Source organism: Thermobia domestica, chromosome 3 (genome assembly GCF_964235325.1).
Source record: "Thermobia domestica chromosome 3, izTheDome1.hap1.1, whole genome shotgun sequence".
Lineage (NCBI taxonomy): Eukaryota > Metazoa > Arthropoda > Insecta > Zygentoma > Lepismatidae > Thermobia > Thermobia domestica.
This window is the reverse complement of record NC_137456.1, coordinates 232,942,751-232,966,787: the sequence shown is the minus strand read 5'-3', so window position 1 is coordinate 232,966,787 and position 24,037 is coordinate 232,942,751. Positions and strand designations below refer to the sequence as shown.

General features: G+C 35.5%; 1 protein-coding gene across 1 annotated transcript in view; it reads left to right on the top strand.

Moving 5' to 3' along the window:
• The window catches only part of LOC145680975 (liprin-alpha-1-like), a 420,696-nt gene that overhangs the window by 59,069 nt on the left and 337,590 nt on the right, over positions 1-24,037 (top strand). The gene's annotated exons all lie outside the window — the stretch shown is intronic.

Genomic DNA, 24,037 nt, shown 5'->3' with positions numbered 1-24,037 from the left:
GAGAGAGCGATACTTTGCTCTGCAATATATCTTCAGTTTTACCTTCCTCATTATTATTCATTACTGTAGGAAGTATTGGTCCCAGAAATAACGTACATTTCCTGCAATCAACCCACTGTAAAATAATTATTTAATTTCATTCTCCTTTCTTAACAACTGCACATAAGTATTAAATAGTGGTGTTTTCTTTGATATATCTTAAGACTAAATTAGAGGATAAAATAAATGTCTGAAATTTATCTGTAATATGTTGATTATATTGATCTGTAAAAAATGCACGTCTATTTATACCTTTTATGAGCTTCTATTAAAAGTATATTTAAAATAAGAAAAGAGAGAGAGAGAGAATAAAGCTGCAATAAGTAAAGACGAATGAATTGTTAGGGTAAAGATAATTACTCAATGCACTCTCGGATGATAATGTTCTTTCTTTTCAAGGTTTTAATGAGTACTGTCACCGTAGTGTCGCTTTGATAACGCCACTTCTTGTTCAGAGCTCATTCGTATCTTTGTCAGCTGATATATGGGCCATCATTTGTCATAGTCCGCCAGGCACAAAACCTCTGTTCTCGGTAATTCAGTTATCTTTGGCCGTCACAGATTGCAGTCATCTGGTCCTTTCCATTTCGTAATTACGAGTTGGTTGACTTCAATAATTCATGGACTAGACCTGCAACTCAGATGTCGCGACCATTATCTGACAAAAAAGAAATATACTACAATACGGGAGAGCAATAGTCTGGAATTTCGTGGTCAAGTTGGAGTTAGTAAATTTCATTCTCAGTTTAGTTCTTCTTCAAAAGCATTCTTCGAGATTTGAATGCTTTGTAGAGGCAATTTCAGCTTCTTTGCTTAGAATTGTAATGGCTTCCATAAAAGCAAGTCTTTTTAAGTGAACGTGAAAGGAAATGCAGCACTCTTGTAGTTCCTAGAATTGCTTTTGTATATAGCACCAGTCTCAGAATTACACCTCCATGTTTTAAATTCTGATGAATTTCTAGGCCGTAGCTTGTATTTACACATTATTTTTTTCTCATTCTTTTTTGTTCCAGAATTACTGTGAATTGATCGAGCGTAGGTCGACGGCTAATGTTCTCGATTTTTGAGTTTGAGTATCGAGGTTCTAATTATATATATATATATATATATATATATATATATATATATATATATATATATATATATATATATATATATATATATATATATATATATATATATATATATATATATAATTAGCTTATAAATAATTTGTACCAGAAAGTAATAATGAACGATGTGGAAATTATTATTATTATTATTATTATTATTGAAGTTTGTCAAAAAGTATAGGTTGACTGGTACTCAGGAATGTTTGGACTGGAATTTAGAATTTTACGTTCCTTTTCAACACTAAGGCTATATGAGATGTGGATTTAGCATAGCATATTTTCCTTGTACTGCTTAAGTACGAGTAAATGAATCAATCTTGCACGATCTAGAAAGAATACTTAAAAAAAAATCTGAAATAGATTCGTCAAATTTATACTGTAAAATATTCAGTGTATCACTGCGAAATGCATCAGTTTGTAAAATGATACTTATTTTTTTAAAGAAATAGAATGCATTTTTTTAAAAAAAAATTAGAAGCCTTATCAAAAAAGAAAAAAAGAAAGAAATGAAAAGGAAGGATATTCAAATTAAGTGCAGTCAGATTGTATGTTGATCGATGAGGATTTAATGTATATATCCAGCACTGAAACTATGCGACAATCTACGGGCTCACAGTTTATCGTAGAATCGAAACCACATACACCGAGAATCAAACTCATGTGTCGTATTCCAATCTGAAATCCACGGTGGTTCAGTGGTAGAGTGCAACCTCTGGCACATGGAATTCCTGATTTCGATCCCAGACTATCAATTTTTGTAGTGGATGACATCGCATCCGTTTTAGCTTCCCTTCCTTCTGTTTTAGTCTATATTTTCATTTCAGTAATCCTTCCATAACCATTCTCTTGTATTTAATCCTTGTTCTTTAGCCTCAGGGCGGGAAAGTAATTATTTATTTTTTCCTGCACAAATGTATGTTTTATTTTTTGCAATATAACCAATGAAAAAAGAACGCATTCAATCTTGATTATCTTGACTAACCTATACAAAACTAACCTGCATGGAAGAACGTCAGAGATCGGGAAGTCATACAAAAAATTAATACACAGTACTACACAGTAACACAATTTATTTTACAAAATTGCGGGAACTTTAATCAAGGTTAGGTCTTCATTTGGCTTTTATATAAAATATTATTCAAATTTGCGTACCCAACTAGAAAACCCAACAAAACTTAAATATGGAATTTTTTAGTACATCATAAAATAAATGAGTTGAGGTGATTTTGAGTTTTTACGTCCCGTTCAGCAGCGAAGCTATATGAGACATGGACCTACTGAGTAACGTAGAATCCGAACTACATGAGCTCCCTCCGGAAATTACATAATAAATCAAAATTTACATATTTTAATTTACTGTGCGCAGATGAATGCATAAATTCTATCATTATCGTAAGTGACATTATATATTTGTTAAGAATATGCACACGTATATCTACATTCATATCTGATTGTTACTTTGTCTGATTGAAACAGTCTGTTTAAATGTATCACGAACTTTTAAGATATTTGAAACAGCGGACTCTTTCTGAGATCCCATACAGCGTAATACACTAAAATGTCATTTAGTATAATTTTGTTACTGAGAAAAATGAATGAATAATTAACGAAATAAACTAGAATCGCAGTAGTGGCGATAAAATTATTGACAATGAAAGTAACTTAAGAGTACTTTGAAAAGTAAACATTAACTTTAACTAATTGTACTGTTCATGATAGAAGTGAGCGAACAAGTTATTTAAATTGATTGTATAAGCCACTTGTTTACCATTATTCAACATGAAGCACAATCAATCAAGAAAATTTCTAAGAGTCTGGGGGAACGCACACACTTTTTCTTAAGAATTGGGAGTATTTTTTTTATTTGAAAATCAAGAGTAGTTTGTGTGTGTACGAGAGAGATTATTTCAATCTTTTATTCAGACCGATTTGAATCCTAAGAAGTACAGATGATTGATTCCTCTTACCTAAACCTCAAAGAAGGAACATGCCATGTTTCTTGACTTGTTTACTAGTTACAGTGGAAGTAAACATATTTATATATTTAGTGTGAATTGTTCACTTCGTTGTGGGGTCGCGGTAGCTCAGTGGTAGAGCGTCCACTTCTAGTGCATGGGGTCTTTAGTTCGATCCCAGCTCGTGCCAAGTGGACTTTGTGGTGGACAAGCACCGTGTGCATGGGTTTCCTCGGGGTTCTCCCGTTTCCTCCCACTTTCTTCATTCCACCACTTCATTCATTTCTCATAATCACCATCTCCTTTAGCCTAGCCGGCATAACCTTGGGACGTAAAACTCAAAGATTTCATTGTTCTCTTCGTTTTTAACTTTCTACCAGACTAAATATTAAATTGACTTTTAAACTCAGTGAAAACATATGGCATGAGTTTTAATTTTAAAAAAATGTCAAATGGTTGAAGCTCATTTTTGCATGTTTCATTAGCATAAAAATAAAAACAGGAGCATGAGAATGAGGAAATGAAATGTAAGTTAGTATGAATGATTCGAGTGGCTTGCAATTGCAAAATTGTGTCCGTAATTCTGATTGGAAGAGAAGACCGTCAAGCAATCTCTTCTTCAAACATGTGATTGTTTCACTCCTCTCACGTCCAGTACTGTTTTCTTTTTCAACTCAACTAGAAGGCTAAGAAATAAACTCCGCTGGGTCACGTATTTTTTTTCTTTTAAACAGAATGCTGAATCAGAGAACTTCCTTATTTTATACCAGTAACATTTTGTACATGATCTGTCTTTCTTAATAATACAAAGAATCGACATGTATTAAGAACTTCGGAAATCAAATTAAAAGAAAGAAAAGAATACATGAGGTGTACTTGGAATGACCACCTAATTAAAAGTATTCAATGCTGAACGCTTTGATGTACCCAAGTGCTTATGCATTAAGAGAAGCGAACTTTCCAACTTTTTATTTTTTTAATAATGTACGTCGTCTCTGCTTATAAAATGCGATTTTTGCGTCTTTGCCTTCGTTACGATACAATCTCATGCAACCAAGCTTCCTGAGAAGTTTCCTTTCCGTCTTTTGGGAACCATTACCTCGAGTTTTGAACGTTGATGCGGTAATGAGACGAACTAGGCGCTAACTTGCTTCTCTCCAGAGTGTAGGAAGGATAACGTATACCTGCTGACCTCCATTTTAATTTCGCTGTGTCCGTAATACTTTATCGTAAAGTTGATTATCTTCTCTATTTGTTTTAGAACTTCTATAAGTTCCAAGACGCTTAAGGTAAGAAGATATTTTCTCTCAAGTCTCCTAAGTCGCTGCCCCTGGAGGGATTTTGCCACCAAGAGGGACTTGATTTTGCGTAAGAGCGTGAAAAGTGAAGGCTCAACAAGACATTATCACTTCCATTAAAGGAAGGAAGCTTGTTATACTGCGTATGTCTAATACGTAATTTTAAGAGAGAGTATAAAGCTGCTTATTCAAAGTTCTGGACTGCACACGTAAACACCCTGAACCTGCTTGACTGCAATGTTAGACACTCGGTTGTGTTTTCTGAGCAAACACAATTCTAGAATGGGATTCCTCACGATTTAATGCCTTTGGTACATGAAACCCGGGCTCAATTCACTGCAGGGGATCATGTTGTGCGTTACATATACATGCTCGTGTAAGAAATAACGCCATCTCAAGACAATCTCGCAAGTCATATGCATACATCTTTTGTATATGATTAACCCATGTGCTCAAAAATTGTTAAACTTCAAATAATGAAGTTCTGAAACAGGTTCTTCTATTTAATTAGCCATTTTTGTGTACTGTGTGTGGTTTGGTGAATCCTAATATTCGGGATTTCAGTTGTACTAGTTTGGTATGCATAAAAACACATTTTCTAATATATACTGATTATCGCAGATTTACTGAATTCGATTGATCTTGATTTTACTATGGAAAGTACGGTGGCTTAGTGGTAGAGCGTTTACTTCTGTTGCGTGGGATTCCTTGTTCGATCCCCGACCAAGTAAGTTTGTGGTGGAGAACACCGTGTCCATCGATTTTCTCGGGAGGACTCCCATTTCTACCTACATTCTCATTCCACCAATTCATGCATCATTCACCTGCCGAAATCATCTGTCTCCCTTAGCCTAACAGCCATAACCGTAGAACGTTAAACTGATGTTTTTCATTGTACTTCGTCTTTATTGTATACTTTCTCCAAAGTCAGTTTCTAGTCCTTTAATATAACTAGGTTTTCTTATTAGGCCAGTAGAACAGGAAGTGAATGAGCATTTCCTTACGCACTTGGGATGCAAATTTGAGCTGACGAGCGAATCCTCGGTATCATTGTCTTCATACAAAGTTTGTAATGCGTATAGAAGAGAGAATTATTCGACCATCATTCATCAAGAAAAAGATTGATCAAAATTCCCTCCCTCAAATCATCCTTATCTATCCCACAATGGATAAGGAAAATTTCGTTATTCTATATACCCCTGTATATAGTTTTTTTTTTTAAAAAAAAAAAAGAACAAATTTAAAACTTCAATTTTGAGATGTGAGTAAAGATGTTTAAAGAGATTCACCTATTTTATTAGTGAATTGTGCTGACAATAGATTATTTTTCCATATTTTCAATAAAAGACGGAAGAACATCATTCTATCCTTAGGACAATTTACGAACAAAATGGGTAAAAATCTTTAGACATCTTTGTCTCAAAATTGATGTTTTGGACTTGTTACCCTTTTCACAGACACTGGTTCGATCCCAGCTCGCGCCATGTGGACTTTGTGGTGAACAAACACCGTGCTCTAGGTTTTCTCGGGGTTCTCCCGTTTCCTCCCACTTACTTCATTCCGCCATTTTATTCATCTCTCATTATCACCGTCTCCTTTAGCCAAACCGGCATAACCGTGGGACACACACACACACATACACACACACAAACATACGAGTATAGTAATATAAGACAGTTCTTGGGCTTCTATTTCTCAAGGATATTTTCGCTCGTGATCGCCTTGTTTTAAGGCTTACACTATTACTATCAGCGTGTGAAGTTTGACAGTATTATTTCAGACGTTGTCTTGAACAAATCAGTTGTAATAAAATTGCAAAATAAATGCACAAAAACATCGCTCGCTCAGTTCAATAAAGAGAATCGGAAAACAAGAAACAGGATAATGATATGTTATTAAATACATTTATCTGACATTAACACAGATCGTAACATTGGCTCGTTTATAAATAACATATTACTATATTTGTTGAAACAGAATATAGTAGTGTTTTATAATGTATAGAACACTTCTGCAAACAAACTCAAATGATTCGCTAAATGAAATTCTAATAACTATAAAAACTTTATAATTTAATTGCCAGTAGAATATTTTGTGTTTTAGTAGCTCCAGACACAATTTTCCATTAACGAATAAATAGCTTATGTAGTGATATCACGCTATGAAATTCAGATATACATATAGATCTTTCGTAATTGTCATTTAGCCACAATTATCGTTTTACCAAATCTCAATGCGTACATGAATGCATTATAAAATTTACTGCTAGTAATATCCTGATCGCAATAATAATAACCTATTTGCCTAGTTTATCATTCGTTATGAGGCATTAATAAGATATTGGTATTCAGTTTCGTAATGCATATTGTATGATATAGGTTCTAGTAGATATATGAAGTTACATCCTTAATGCGTGATGTGGTGTTGTATTCACAGTTGTCTTATATGTGATTATTGTATTAAAGCTACATTTTTTTAGATGTAATATTCTGACATCGTTTCTAGAATCAAATTACTATCTTACATAAAGGTTAATGCAAACATTGTCTGCACAAGGACGCTGAACTAAGCGGGTTTGGAAATAACGATTATAGTCAAGTAGTGTGTGCGTAAAGGAGTGTGTGTGTGTGTGACATCGTTGGCAAAAGACAATGTGCTACTTGACAGTGTATTTTGCTACATATACAGTATACGTACATAAATAAATAGCAATCTCTTTTAGAAAAAAAAAATAGTCAATTTTCATTGGCAAGAAACGACACACTATTTAGGATTACAAAAGTTATTTTTGTCGATTTTCTCTAGAACTACGAGGCATGTTCAAAAAATAACCTTCGATTAGTCACGGTATGTGAAGTACTGGGGGCAGCGTAACCATCTTTGCATAGACGTGCGCGGTAGATCAGTCGACATTCAGTCGTGGTAGAGTGAATGTTGTCTGATCACTAGTTCCAGCGTTGACTAGTTTTATACGGTCTTAACCTCTTGCACTGAAATGTCGAGTCTAGCTCGTCATGGCCTCCCAATGCGAAATCGCACAATGACGAGATACACTCGTCATAACTGTTAAACTATTGTAGCATAACGTGGGGTTACTATATTGATGTTTGAAAGTTATATAATGATAAACCATCTATAATACACTTTTATAACTTATACTTCAATTATCAGAATTCAGAAAATAAATTGTAGTGGAAGGGGTTAATATGTATTCTGCAATAGAAAACTCCGTGAAGTGCGAGGTGCAAGCTGTTGTACGTTTTCTTACGGCAAAACAATATTCAGCAGCAGCTTGTCATCTGGAACTTTGTGCCGTGTGTGGACCAAGTGTGATGAATAAAGAAGTTGTTCGTGAATGTGTTCGTTCATTTAAAGTGGACGAACAAACAGTAATGACGAAGAGAGGAGTGGCAGGCCATCAATGGCCACTGATGAACTCGTTCAGAAAATTGATGGAAAAGTTCGTGAAGATCGTGATTACCATCTCTTCATGCATATGAAGAATTGACTTGGATCTCAGCGCTTTGGTAATGATGATGAGCTGAAAAATGCAGTTACAGGCTGGCTCAAAGCACATACGGGAGATTTTTATGCTGATGGAATTTCTAAGCTAGTGCAGAGATAAAAGAAGCGCTTGAATGTTTATGGAATCGATGTTGGAAAAAAAAAGAAGTAATTTTCAGATGTATATAATAAATTCTTCATATTTACTTAGGTATTTCTTTTTTTAATCAATCGGAGGTTACTTTCCGAATGTTCCTCGTATATATATGAAAATTACGTTAAAGTATGTTATTTCGTTGAGCTCGATATGGTCAGTCGCCCGATATTTGTCTTTTATTAGGATAATATGTTACTTAAGCAGATATTAAACTTTAAAAATCTATCGTGATTTTAGGGTCACTTCTTTAACCATATGACTATTGTACTTTCGTCTTGCTGGTGTCATCATGAAAAACTCAATGAGGATATGTTTTAATATCAGTTCCACGTCATTAAGGGGCAAGGTTATCGCACAATATCAATTTCTACGTTGACGAAATGAAATCTTTCAGTTTAACGTCCCACAGTTATACCCGATGAGTAAAACAAATGAATGACAATGGAAGAATTTACGGAATGAGAATATGGGAAGCAACGAGAGTAGCCCGATTAAACCTCGGAGACGATGTTGTCCAGTGCTGGATTTACGTATAAGCTAAACAAGGTGTAGCATAGGGCCTCACTCGCTTGGGGCCCCAAAAAATCTAAAGAAAAAACTGATTGTAATGTAACTTTTAAATAACAAGAAAAAACAAGATAAAACGCACACGCAACAATGGTGTTTTGTATTGTTATGTACTAAGCTTTTATGAAACAAGTAATAAGGCTCTATTTCTCAGCCCCACTTGTAATGAAGCCCCTATTATCCAGTCCCGTTTATAATGGAGGCCCCGTTTTCTCAGCCTTACTTGTAATAGGCTCTTGTTTCCGTTTAGATATCCATTACGTCCATAAATTAGCATATAGCATATATTCAAACCTAAAAAAACGGCGACATTGTATCACTGAAAAAAAAAAAGCTTGGTGTGTAAAAGGTCCCTAAAGCTTGATGTATAAAGGGCCCCATTCAATAGCTTAGGGCTCCATCAAACTTAAAATTCGGCACTGATGATGTCCACCGCAAACTTACTAGGCCAAGGATCGAACCAGGATTACATACACCAAAGATAAGTGCTCTATCACTGAGCCACTGTGCCCACCTTTCTAAATTTACAAACTACTTGTTTTTCACCTTTTTCTCAAAAATTACGCATAAGTTCGTATCAGTTCGTTCAGCTGAGTAATATCTATCGATTTATATGTCTCTCATCCTCTCATCTATGGACCTTTTTTCTCTTCTTAACAGTAATAATAATAATAATAATAATAATAATATAAAAGAATATTTCCTAGACTCATTTTTGACAAGGAACTACATACTCTATAGCGCCATACATACGCATTTCGTTTAACGTGGTGCCATCTATCGATTGATACTTGTATCGAGTTTAGTCATTATTTTAGTTAAACAGAATTTAAAATTTAGGAGTATATTGTTAACCATTGTATTTACTGTCGTCTTGTTAGTGTCATGAGGAAGGATTTGATGATGGTATACTGCTGAATCAATCGCACCTTAATAAATGGCGTGGTTCCTTTATAGTATTAATTTTATGTTTACAAAACATTTTTTTTTTCGATTTCCTCTAAAATTACGCATGAACTTTCAGCTATGTACCATTTCGTTCATCTTCATGCGATCTTTCAACTAGTAAATATCTAATCTTCGGACATAAGTATGTTGAATTTATTTCTTGTTCAGTTGCAATTTTACTTCCGAAAACAAGAAATCAACAGCACAGAGCACATCAAAAACAATAAGACAATAATCATCATCAAAATAATCGTTATTAGCTATAAAGATGCAAAATACGTTGAATTTTTGTTTTTGCCAATTGCCTCGAAATTTCGATTTTGCTTAATAAAGTTAAATAATCATGAAAGATAAACAATCAGTTGCCAATAATGTGAGGAGACCGATTTGATCTGTCTACTCTGAAGGAATTTTCCCTTCAAAAATAACTGAGAGTATCCCTCTCTTGCTGTCGATTAATTGCATACTTTTATTATTATTATTTTTTTTTTTTCAAGTAAAATCGAGAAACTGATTTTAAAAGCAGGGAGAGGCTGAATGCTAATGCCTGTTCACTCTACCCCGAAAGATGGTAAGGTCGTTTAAAAATAGTATTTTGTATGAGAGGAAACGGGATGTGATGTTGCACAAGACACTATTCTCGTTAAATCCAAGACAGCTTTGTAAGTAAGTTTATTGCAAACATCACTATTGTTTCCTCTTACAAAGTCGTGCGTTCCATGCCATCATCTGTGTTTCTCGCTTTTTTTTTCATTTTTTTTTAATGTAACCTTACTAAGTCTACAGCTAGGCATTAATATTAATGATCCATAGTTCTTCTCTATCTGTGACTTATGTTACCTACTACAGCTAACAAGTTGGATTTATTCATGTTTGTCACTCACAATATGGATTGGATGTTAGGGAATTTAGGATTTAGATTTCTGGACTTTCGGCCTCTATGGCCATTCTAACCCCCATGTTTGAGGGATGACGTTACTCGGCGAGCACACTATCCGAAGAAAGGTGTGAATGAGAAAACCCCAGGAAAATTTCATTCAGAATGGCTGGCCTGAAAAAGCTTTTTACACTTCCGACCGGATGCCCCCGGGACTATTCGCACCGAAAACCAGAACGTTAGCGACTACGCTACGTGGGGCCGTATGGATGGGATGTGTCACTGTTTTACGCGAGTGTTTTTGTCAGGCAATATTGCTCAATACACTCAATCCTCTTTCTGTTATATAAGCTCTTTCTGATATAAGTTAGCATCCGCGGGTCCTATTCTTGGTGGGAGCTCATGTTGTTTGGATTCTCATTAAGCTCTAGGTTTATGTCTTATATAGTCTCGATGCTAAACGGGATGCAGTCAGTCTTCCTCCTGTGCTATTCGGTTTATTATACGGGCTGTTTACATAGGTCTACTATTAGTTGCTTTTTAAAAATAAATTACCAATGTAGGAAACTTTTCTTATATTGGACAAAGTAAATAAATAAATAAAAACTAGATAAATCCATTATCTGTCTTCATTTGATGACTAATGTTTGTACTCGTCTTAAGCCAGTAAATTGTTTCTCGGAATATACTATTCACAATTTGAAATGCTATTCTTTAAAGTGACCCACCAATTCGATTTCTCAGAATGGTATTTGTACAGATGTTTCTACAACTGACTGTAAACAAATTATGTAAATATCTGTTGTAATTAAGCCTCTGTTTAAGGTGTACTAATTATTATTTTTTCTTTATGGGTGTGCGCGCGCACGTATATTTGCTTGTATTTTGTATGCAGATATTTTACCCTTTTCTTCTTTAAGGAAATGATGAACGTGAAAGAAAAAAAAAATATCTCAATCTTATTGAAAAGTTTTCTTTGCAAGCCTTCCCTATAGAAACATGACCTGTTTTTCTGCGCTTTTTCTAACTAGTGTGTGAGCTTTTACAAAGTTGTTTCAACCCTCATGAATATTCAGCGTTCCTTTCGACCATGTTGAAACTTCGGAGAGTTTCCTCATAGCCTAAGCAAAATTGTAGCCCATGTTCAAAAAACATGCCTAATGGGTTGTTGAGCCTTTTATCTAGCAAACTGACACGACGATTTTAAAAGAAGAAAAAAACTGATTACGTTTGAAGCCATTTTTCTTGAAGCTGTGCGAAAAAAGGAAAAATAAATATTTTGGTATTTTATCAACAACAAAGAGCAATTTTAAACAAGACTGTGATTGTGTTGCTTTTAATCACTGATGTTATTTGCATAAAAGCGAAATATTTGTAGGAACACTTCAAAACAATAATTTTCTTTAGCAAGAGATTTAGTAAAATCTGTGGACTTTCATGAAACGTTATTTCCAAGAGTTAAATTATGCCCTTAAAATACATAATACTGAAGCGCTCACATGTGTCCGATAAGTTACCGTGCGTCGTAATACAACTTTAGGAAATCTTGTCACGGACTGTAATAGATAGTCTTAAATTTAAGTGTTCTCCCTTAAGCAGACTCTAGCCCATGTAGTCTAATATTATTAGTTGGGGGCCACTAAGCCAAAAGTGGAGAGTAGAGTGACCAATCCGTTTCTTCTGGATAACATGAAATGTAGGTATACATTGAGAATTATATGTAATTAGATAGAATTATTCCAGGTGCCATATTTCTCCAATGTAAATACATGACGCCCGTGGTTACTGATAATAATAACAACCTAAAAGCAGATTTACAGTATATTCTCATATGGAATACATGAGCTGTTATAGCTATACATTTTATAATAAGATAGCTTCTCTTTAACTATACACGTAATTACTGGATCATTTTGATCAATAGCTACTTCTTGTACTTCATAAAGCCTTTTGTAACAACCGTCTTAGTGTATTTACCTCAGTGTATGGCTTTCAAATTTGAAGTACCGGTACTAGTAAGCAAATGCAGGACAATCTTTTATATACAGGTCAGCAATTCTAAAAATGATGTATGCGTTGTGGTATCTGGGATGAACAACAACGGCAGATTCATAACATATCTGAGTGATTATGAATTGACAGTAGTGAAATGAAATACTAGTTATTATACATGTATTCGTTTATACAACTATTTTTATTTTAAATTTTAGGCGTGATTTTTTTTTAAAAAAATACTGTATTTTACTCTATAAAATGGAATATATTTTGATCATCTAAAAGTGCCGATATATTGTAACTAACTATATATGTATATATTTCGTGTTAGTCTGATATACATAGATCGGGGTATCTACTTTCGTAAATAATATAAGTAAATCTTCAGAACTTGTTGACTTTCATAATGAAATTTGTCTTCTGTTGCTGTTGTTGTCAGGTCATAAAAAGATATTTCTAAGGAACTAAAAGAGTGCCAACTTAATCTTTATTGTCCTCAAACTTTTAATAAGCCCACTTCTTTCCATTTTATGCTCATATTACAACAATAATGAAAACTAATATATGAGAATTCTCAGTTTCAAGACGTGCTCGTAGACCGTCAGGAAAATTAAATCAGAGAAGCTGACAGAAGCATGCGCTCAGTATGAAGAATTTTGTTTACAAGAAGCTGTGTTAATTTCGTACTCGTATCAGTTTTGTTTCTTTATCTACATATTATTTTTCACATTTTTCTTCTTCTTCTTATTTTTTTCAATAGTGATTATTATGGTTAGGATTTTTAGATACACACTTTTTCCCTTTCAGAGCAAAAATGAACTTTCCGAAAGAACAAAAATGTAAAATGGTACTCACAGTTGGAAATAGAGGTAATTTATCAACCTTTTCCCTTCCCCTTTTTAAGCCTCTTTATCATTTTACATATTCCCTTAACTTGACCTTTAATCCTTTTTCCATTCTTTTATTACTTCTATTTAAAATTATTCCGAATTTCGGGGACACGATGGCTCAGTGGTAGAGCGTTCACCTCTGGCGCGTGTGTCCCTGGTTCGATCCCAGCCTGGGCCAAATGGACTTTGTGATGGACAAATACTGTGTGCATGGGCTTTCTCGGAGTTTTCCCTTGTCCTCCCACTTTATTCATTCCACCATTGCACTCATTCCTGATCATCACCGTCACCTTTAGCCTATATTGCATAACCGTGGGACGTAAAGCTTAGATTTCATTTAATTTTGTTTCGAATTTCCCAGTGATCGTGGGTTGGGTGTTCTGTTTGTTATGCAGGAATTTTGACAAGAGCAAGTAGGTTGTGGTACTTTGTATCAAAATGATCTAGGTTCAATTACCAAGGCGGAATTAACTTCAGTCAGAGATGATCCATGACTTACAGACAAAACTATTGTGTAACTATGCTGGTATTAAACACTTGCAGCAACAGCATGTATAAAAAGAAAAATGTGCTGTGCTCGTACTTTCGTGAGGACAAGTTAAATCTTTTTGCCAAATAAAACTTAAAAAGAATCCGAATGACGTTAGTCTTAAAAAGAATCCGAATGTTGTCAGATTTCGAATATATACAGAATTCAGAGTGAATATAAAGTTTGCTGTACTTGTCGTAGGGCTTTATCATCTAAAAGCTGTTTTAGTTCGAAATACAAAGTTGCTTACATTTAACAACCTATAGATGAATAATAATATGTTTTTTTTCTTCCTAATATAAGTATGTATCCCATCGAATATTATAGAGAAATATGTATTTTATATACCATTCCACCAAATTCAAGTCCATTTGAGTTAGGTGAAAGAATTTTCAGAATAGTTGGTCAAGATATAAAGGATACATATAAATACTTAGGTGCATACTTAGGTGCGTGTAATATATATAACCAATATTGAAAGCTGTAAGGGACTAATATAAAGGCTTCTGTAGCTGTTTATAACCAGTAGTATGGTGTTATCGAAAAAAATCTCAATACTCGTTAATATGGACATGTTCTTTACATCGTAAAACTTAGCAAATAAATAATGTAAATCACTGGTTCTCAACCTTTTCGAGCCTAGCGTCCCCTTAGATGAATGCAATTGATTTGATTGCCCCCGTCACTTTAACCCAATCTACTTATGTACAAAGCTGAAAGTAAAACTTAGATGTGGTAGTCTAAGAACCAGAAAAAAGGCTTTAAATCTTGAAGTCAGTCTTGATGAATCTACATTGTTATTTGTAAAGAAATCTGAACTCTTGGTAGTTTGTGAAATGCATAATATTTTTCGTTCAATAATAATAATAGAAAGGTCTTTAAAATATGAAATCTCAAACGTCCCCAAAATAGTCTAGTGCCCCTTTTTGTTCAAGCGCCCCCTGTGGGTAAATGAGGATTCGCGTCTTGGTGACAAACTGTAAGAGAGTATTATTTTTTTTCTTTTAACTTACAGTTTCCGTAACAAAATGCAAAATAATAATAATCGTCATCGTGAATAGCTGTAAATGAAAGTATAATAGCAGAAAATTCATTTTTGTAAACCTTGCAGCTCGCTTTGTTCGTGAAAAATTAAAGGATTTTTTTTAGAAAATATTCAGTTTATCATTGAAACAAATTGCAATAACTCCCAACGTTGAATAATATTCATTATCAGAATGCAGTTGTAGTACATGATCCATGTAGGTAGGTATTTTTTTGTGTGTGAAAAGTTTTTCTTCTTTTAATAATTGTCTCTATGTTGCTGTAACTAGTGCAGCACTGTGAGTTGTTCCAGGCATTAATTGAAAATCTGAAATAAAGTTGTAACTAATTTGTTAACTTTTCTTTCTGTAGAAAGTTTCCTCATTAGCAGTTTGTATCTTTCCTCATTCGGTTGAATTCTATGAAATTCATTCAATTTTGCTTACAAAGGAAACCTAAAATGTTAAGTAGAAAGAAAGAAAAAAAAGCTTCGAGATATAATACAAATTTTGAATTAACCCTAGAGTTTTTTTTTTTTTAATCTGTAATAATAGTTTTGTTCATTTTTGCTTTATTCAGTGTCTTATTTCTCCGTTGATCAAACACATTTAAGATATTAATGGCATTAAGTAAATTGTCATTCTTAATTTTTAATGAATAAAGCTATATTCAACGTGGACTGACGTTTTTAAGTAGAAAGTCAAATTGTTTCCAGTATGCCTAAAAGCTGATGGTTTTTCAAACGAATTTCCACGGCATAAATCTGAGCAAGATTGCTTAGTTCAAAAATTAACCTACAAGGGACTACGGAACCACAAGTTAATCGAAAGTATTTACATATTTCAACGTGAAATGTTCGATTTACTTAAGTATGTGACCAAACCATAATTTTGTTAGTCTTGCAGAGTGCCTAAATAACCGGGAGATAATTTCGTATGATCTGTAATTAGATGCTTTGGAGATTGTAATGATTGAGGGCGTCTAATTGTTTTCGTTGATGCAATCAGGTGTTTCCTATGAGAAATACATTTCATGCTGAGCCACGTTGTTGGATACATTGGGGTTAGTATACACTTTTTACTTTTAAAGTTTGCTTCGGACATAGTTCTTTAATGGGTGATCACCACATACCACATGGTTCACGCTAGTCTTTCTTCTAGCTGACACGTAATTTAATTTACTTTAGTATTGCGTATCAGACTAAAAGCATTGTGCATTGCCGATGTTAACTCAGCGGCAATTTAGTGCCAAGAAAGGCTTGTTACTGTTTCCATTTTCATGTCTTTATAATACATTTAATCGGTTTTAAGTAGCCTTGATCGATTTCAGCCAAACACATTGAGTTTGAACTGTGCAGACACGTTTTTCTTACGCCCTTGTTAGGATGAGTAACTCCCGGAAATAGTCGTGTGTACCTTCTCGATTACACTGGCAGTACTAAAGAGTATAAATTAGAAATTCCGGCTGATCCAAAAGATTTTACACGCACGACTTAATTCCATTTAGGAAGTGTTCCTGGTGTCAGGTGCACACACAGAAGACAGTCATCGTGCAGTGTATCATTAACCAAGTCGTGAAGCCTACAATAGGGCCTTCATCCACTGGTGAACCAGAGGATCAGCATTCTGTCTGCGTTGCATCAGAGAAACAGAAGCATATAATGGAAGATCATTCATTCCATGTTGATAAGAAAGCACGTCATATAAAAGACTGTCCGGTTGACCCACAAATAGCGTTGCAGAATGCTGTTGTACATACGATCAAGAGGAAATAGACGATATACAACGTTTTACTGCCGTCTGAAGCTATACCTCAAGAGATTACAAACTAAATCTATGTTTATGACTGTCCTCCTGGAACTTCCTGGACACATATTCCAAAATCGTAGAGCACTGCCAACTTTTCTGCTAATGAATGGCTATCTCAAAACTGAATGTCCGAATCCAGAATACCTTAGTAAAGAGCGTCTGTGAAACGAAGAGACTTAAACACGTTACAGCAATAAAAACTCTTTCCATTTTCAAAATAGTTAACCGTCATCTATTGAACGATACTTATACAGAGCATATTAAACATAGTCTGGAGAAGCAAGGCTGTCCTATCAAGATAGTACAACTCATCACTCGTCTCAAAAAATAAACCAGCCCCAAGGATAGCAGGAAGAAGATCCCGCTCTCACTGTTTCTTGTAACTATTATAAGAAAACCCGGAGCAGAGAACATCTATCTATAAGGAAGATGTGTTATTTAATTTTAAGATCCGAGTTGAAGGCTACAGAAGAGAGTATTTATTCAATGCTATTGATATCAGCATGGGTCATATCCAGACCCATGTAAGACTAGACCCCGTTGTGTCAAATGTACTGAAGAGCCTGTGCCTCAATCGGGAGTTGAATCCGGGATCGCGTTTAATATCCCGTACAATAGGCGAGAGCATTAGCGACCACACTACACGGGGTCATTACTATATACTGCATACAAATTGAAAATACTGTATCATTTAAACTGACTGGCTCATATATGTGAAATATACTGTAATACTCTTGTTAGAAGTGTGCACATTTTACTTTGTGACAAGCCGAGTAGGATATCTCTGTCAGTAACTTAAAAATATGATGAATATCGGCAAGTGACCAACTGCAAGAGAGTAATGTGTAGTATTTTTTTTTTTTTTTCTCAAATGAGCATTCGTATCTGTATCGGACCTTTTGTCTAAAGTTTCTCTTTGTTTTCTGATTGCAGGAAATTTGAGCGAAAATACAATATAGCAGCAATATATTATCCAGTTCCAATATAAACTTCTTAACGAATAAAAACAGTCTTTTGAATTTAGCTGGACTGTATCTGAGAAAGGCTTTTAATGGAAATCTCCTTTCCATCTCCTGATCTCTGACCTAAATTTATTTCTATAATAGAAGCAAATATATTGACCATCCACAAGTAGAAGAAATACGAAGGCTTTCTATTTGTTTTCTCTGCCGTTCTACAGTTGTACGCTTTCTTTTAATAGAACAAAGAACACTAATTCAGTTCTAGTACGGAACGTTCCATCAGTCTATTTCTTCTAATAGTAGCAGTAATTTAATTTATTGAACAATGTTGTCCATTTCTCTTGTCTCTCTCTCTGTCTCCGTTTCTGTAACAGGATGTCAGTCATCTAATTGGACTGGAGCGTTTCTCTTAATTGTTGCTTTGACAAGGACAACTCCCGGTCAATTAACAAGGGGCCACATTATAACGTAAACCTTTAGTATATGTTCCAACTTGGTCCTACCATCAAGATACTTTGCCATTTTATTTTTTTTATACATATATAAAATTTTCAGTTGAGGACAGTTTTAATCATGTTGATGCATTCGTAGAAATTTATTGCTTTCGTTGTTGCTGATGTTAACAATAGCAGGAGCCATTTATAGTTCGCAATGTACAAGGTTTGACAATGAAGTTGCAGGACTGATGCTGGCGTTCTGTAACTGCTGATGGCAGAAAATTGTTTATAATGTGAAAATAATGCTATATTATTCTTTTGTAGGACATGCGAGGATTTAGTAAAAAAAACATCTGTTTCCTTCTAAATATCAGTCATCGGATACACCCTGATTCCCATTTCCATGGAACAAAGAGAAAACGCTAAGTTTTGCGGCAAGTTAAGAAGTCCACAAAGGAGACTTGCGAAATGATCAGAACTGTACCGCGAGAATGTCCTACTCGTGGTTGTGTCACGCCCGATTTTGTGATGGGCTTGAAGACGTTTCTCGATTACTCTAGAAGTAGATAGCCGTCAACCAGTCTTTCAGATTGTAATGTGTAGTGTGTTTGTGATTTACTAGTCAAACCGTCATATGATAGAGGATGTGCTGTATATCAACCATGAAATGACTCGAAGATCTTGAAAGAACTTTTTAAAAAAAAAAAGTTTTGTGCGAGGTTTGTTCGTCATTCTTTGCCCGAAGAGCAAATTGCTGTACTGCACAGAATTAAATCTGCGGAGATCTTTCATTACTAGCTCACATGGTTACAGGTGACGCAAGCAAGGACTATTGATATAAGAACCCATTACAGTGATTTTTAGTGTCTTCGATGATCGATGCTTAGAAGGGTACAGATGCTATTTGTACGAAATCTTCATATATACTGTAAAAGATCCTATGAGTAATGTCGAGAACGAACTATGTATTATAGCATTAATAATAATAATAATAATAATAATAATAATAATAATAATAATAATAATAATAATAATAATAATAATTGGCAGCTACATAGTACCACCATAATTTCTGGAATTTTATGGTTAAACCTTATATATAAAGCCGAGAAGAACACATGAACATTTACACTGCATTACTTCCCTCCCAAAACACATAAGATTTAAATAAATGCACAAATGAATGTGCAAGCTTGTAAGTGCTGTTCTCATCATCCGAAGTGTATCAGTCATTAATTTTTTATTTGCTCATGGAAGAATATTTTTATGTCTTACAATACACGCTCAACTGCGATTTGAATGGGAATTGATTCAAATTATGAGAATATATACCTACCGTCTAAAAGATCATTGTATGAGTATCTATTTAAAATTCCTTCCTGATACCAAGATTTCCTCTGTTAAATCCATTTTATAAGTAATGGATAGATTGGTAGTTAGGTATGCGTGTGAAGTTTCTTTTTTCGCATTTTCCCCCCGAAATCCTTTGTATTTTATATTGGGTCATTTGAAATCCTGGTGTGTTTACTTTCGTAGTTGATAAACCTAAGTTGAATGTGCAACATCTTCCTCACCATGTATCAGCTGTATTTCTAGGAGGTTTACATTCTGTAAATTGCTTTTTTTTGGGGGGGGGGAAACAATTTGTTTTCTTCAAAAATGCAAAATTTCTGAGTAATGTCGAGAACGAACTATGTGTTGTTATTATTATTATTATTATTATTATTTAAAGTTTCCATTCTAAACGTGTGTCATGTATTTTAAGTTACTTAATGTCGAAGGCTTCGTTATCTTTTAGTATAAAGTTGTCCTTTTCAAGAACATTCCCCGGGTTTTCTGTAGCTATTTTATTGTATTACTCATATATTACTAATATATAAAAGCATATTGAAAAGCTTCCCCGCATTCATTATAAAAATCTGGTAACTTAGTTTTAGTGATACTCAATGGGTACACAGTTAATATTCCTGCAGACATCAAATCCGTAATTCCCTTCAGCCTGAAGAAATTGAAAAAAGTGCTAGTGTTCACCGTGAATACGCTATTACATAAACTTACTCAGTTATACAGATGCCTAACATACTCTCATCATCCATATATTGCTTCTTGCTTTTGGTATCAACCACAGAATTACGTCATTAGGACAGGTATATTTTCGGTTCAACAGTGTGAAATACTGTCCTACTATTCTGATGAACATCAGTGCAAAAGGTGTCCGTAGCAGAGATGACCTAAGTGAGATTACAGTATGGTTTTCTTTCACTAGAAGATATTGCAATCGTGACTGAAACGTGATTTAGAGGAAATAGCATGTCTGGGAGTTAATCTTTTGAAGATACTCATGGAAACTGCGAACTGCTTCTCTTTCATTTAAGCGGAATTTTAGCAACTGGGAAGGAAGCGTTCAAAAACTAAGCAAGTAAAAGAAATTAGCAGGTGCGCCAAACTAATAATTGCATTACCTTTGTATATAATATAAAGTTCCAAATTTATTTAATTACTGTTTAAATCACTTCTTAAATATACCTTTTTCATTAACGGCTAGATAATCCAGGTTTTTTTAAGTTACAGTAAAAAGAAAATGTGCCGATGCTCTGTACCTCCAGGAAAGTCGTTGGGCTGAAGTCAAACTGACCATATCTATAGGAACTGCGTCCCTGGTTGTAGTTTTATATATTTTTAAATTTTTTTTAAAAATTTTTTGCGCGTGTAGTAAGTTTATTTATTTAGTCCCAAAAGAAAAGAAAACATTGAAGTCAAATCAGCCTTTTCGGTGGCCAAACAGTGGAACCAACTTCCTTTGGTTGCCCACTTTTCTACGAATTTGTTGTTTTGCGCAGTGTGTGTGTATGTGTGCAGAACAGCGTATTTTGTGTACAGATTTGTGCCTAGTGAGGAATATATGGACTAGAATTTGATATGTTGTTGCTTCACGGTCACACTGAAAAGATCGTTCGTTTTCAAAAACACTGTAATAAAAGTTTTGTAGGTTTTGTTGATTTTTCCAGAAAATAAATAAATGTAGCTTAGAGAGAGAACACTACTTATTCGTATATGGACAAAATTGGCCATTATGTATTACATTTTCAAGAACCTTGAAATTAATGTTTACTTGTCGCTGTTGATGTTTAGTTTTAATCAGTATTTTGTTACGTTGATCTGCTTAAAACCATTTTGATGTACAATGTCCGTATTTCCTTTATACACTTTCCACAAAGTAGGATACGTTGTTAGAAAACAAATAGATGTACAGTAATCCTCTCTCACACAGCACCCTAGTGTCAGAATCAATGCAAGTGCATGTCAGTAGATCACCTTCCCATTTTTTGTTTTTAATTTAGTTATAATTGTGAGTCGAAAGATGAAACTAATGTCAAAAAGTCAAACAAACGACATTTGAAACGAATACCTATTTGTACTAGACTTAATCCAGCTTTTGACACGAAGTGAAGTCTATAATCCTCTTTAATAATGTGAATTCATAAAATAAACCTCACTCCCTGACTAATAAACAAAACATTTTAACATTTAACGGGGACAATGTAGATAGAAGCAAGTATTCAACAAATTTTCATATTCTTGTCGGAGTTTGTTTATAGACATCGATAGAATAGTACATGTTTCTGTGTTATAGTAGCTTCTTTTCACGAAACATAAATATTTTAGAATGAATATATAAACCATTCTACCAATATAACAAAACATAATAAAATCTATCGTAATACCTGTGTTTTATGTACTGGTAAGATGTTAGCTATGCTCAGTTATAAAGGCCACACCGCGATACCAATGGTTTGCCATTAATATATATATATATATATATATATATATATATATATATATATATATATATATATATATATATATATATATATATATATATATATATATACCGATAGTGTCAAAATTTATTCATTTTTGATAAAACACATTATGATGGACTTAGTAAATTGTCTTTATACTGTTTGTCTAACAAGTAATTTCAATAGAAAGTAATTGTTCTGCTGCATGGTTCCTTTATTTGCGGTGTGTCCTCGCACTCCTTTCTCTCACGTCAGTTCATATATCACACATCTTCCATTTGGAAATAATTACATTTTTTCCAAAGTGCGGTCAATAGTTAGATGAATACACACAAATACATACATGTAAACCTCTTTCTTCGAAACCAACCTTGTATGATACATACGAAGACATTTCCACGCTTAAATGCATGCATGGAGAGCATGCCCGCGACCGTTCGGTCTCTTTAATTGACGGATACCCCTACAATGCATCCCGCCCGTAGTTGCTCTTGTTTGCACCTTAGTCCTCGTGCACGAGGTGCACCGCCAGGATTTGCCCCCTAATCCTGACTCGCGTAAGCGATGTAACCCTCATTCTCTGAGGGAGTGGGATACACCCACTGCGCGGCCAGACCAAAGTCCTGAGTGCCTATCAGTTAACCTACTGGTGGAGGCAGACTGCTAGCGAGCCAGTCCTACCATGCTGTGCAGGCATAGCGCCCGAGCATTTGAAGGCAAACTCACCTGCCGCCCATGCTCACCGTTAACCAAATTCCTGGGATTGGTTCCCATGAGCTACCGAATCCCACGGAATGACTACAGCCCGGCAAAATCCAACCCAAATCCGGAGCCACAGGCAGTGCCCGAGGGGGCTTATTCAGTCCCGGCCCTGTCTACCTCTATCGTTCAACTGGCCACTGCCTTCGCGTGTAGAGGTACTACACACACGTCGAGATGCTCTTTCATCTCATCCCGGATCCAATGGTACATGTTGTCACCATTTGAGTTTGGTGCCAGCTCACATCGTGCAGTTTCCTCCCTTCCGCAGATCAGAGCCGTTACCCAGATTCTTGGGATTAGTCCCTCCCCACTTCCGTTCAGCCCCCTGCAGGCAGGAATTCGACACTCCCCTCCCTGTGGGATCGTCCAAGCAATACGGGACTTCCTCTAATTACGGTAGAGGTACGCCGTAATTACCAGAGCCAATGACTGATGTAGACCGTCTGCTCTAGGCAGACATTGTCATTTCGGAGCCATGTCTCCCCTGCTAGGCCCGTCCAAACAATACGGGACTATCCTTAATTACAGTAGAGGTACACCGTACATTACCAGACCCAATGGCTGATGTAGACAATGGCCATTTGGGAGCGGCGGCTCCCCTTGTAGGGTCGTGGGGAACCGAACAAGACCTACTTCCTCAGCACTCCTGAGGCACGAGTGTGCGTTAGAATACTAGGTATCCCATCCCGGACCCAAGAGCACGCACTACACGCTCTTTGAGGGCAGTACCTACATCGTCCTCCCCGTAGGACGTTGAATCCGCCCACACTTTGGGCATACCAACTACCTGCTCTTTCATACATGTTAAGGTATCACGTAGCCTTATCTCCCAGATCTAAGGGCATGGTCTAGTTGCACATTTCGGAGGATAGCCCAAGTCTCACCTCCGCCGGTAAAGGCAGCAGTCAAAGACTACCTACCTCACTGAGGACGTGATGAAGTCACAAGTACTCTCCCGGATCCACTGGCACGAGTTAGTCGCCCATTTCGGAGGATAGCCGAAACCTCACCTCCGCCGGTAGGTTGTTGTCCTGGCTTTAGCACAGTCCATAAGAAAGAACTGACCACATTACAGGACATTCGAGATAGTAGCGTGTTCCCAAGCCCCACTGGAACCAATCCCCTTCTTCAGCACCAAGCAATCATAATGCATGGTGCTCAGAGGAGCACCAGAAGGGGTCCCTCCCCCTTTCTCAGCACGGGCTTGAGACCGGACGTGGCGGGCTTACATAAGACATTATGCATATTTAGCAAGAAGCAATAACGTTTCAAGAAGTAATTTAGAAAAAGAAATAATAATAATAATATGCACCTACTTCTCACTCGTCACTGCAAAGTTAGTTAAATGCTCGAATGTCAATTTCATTTATA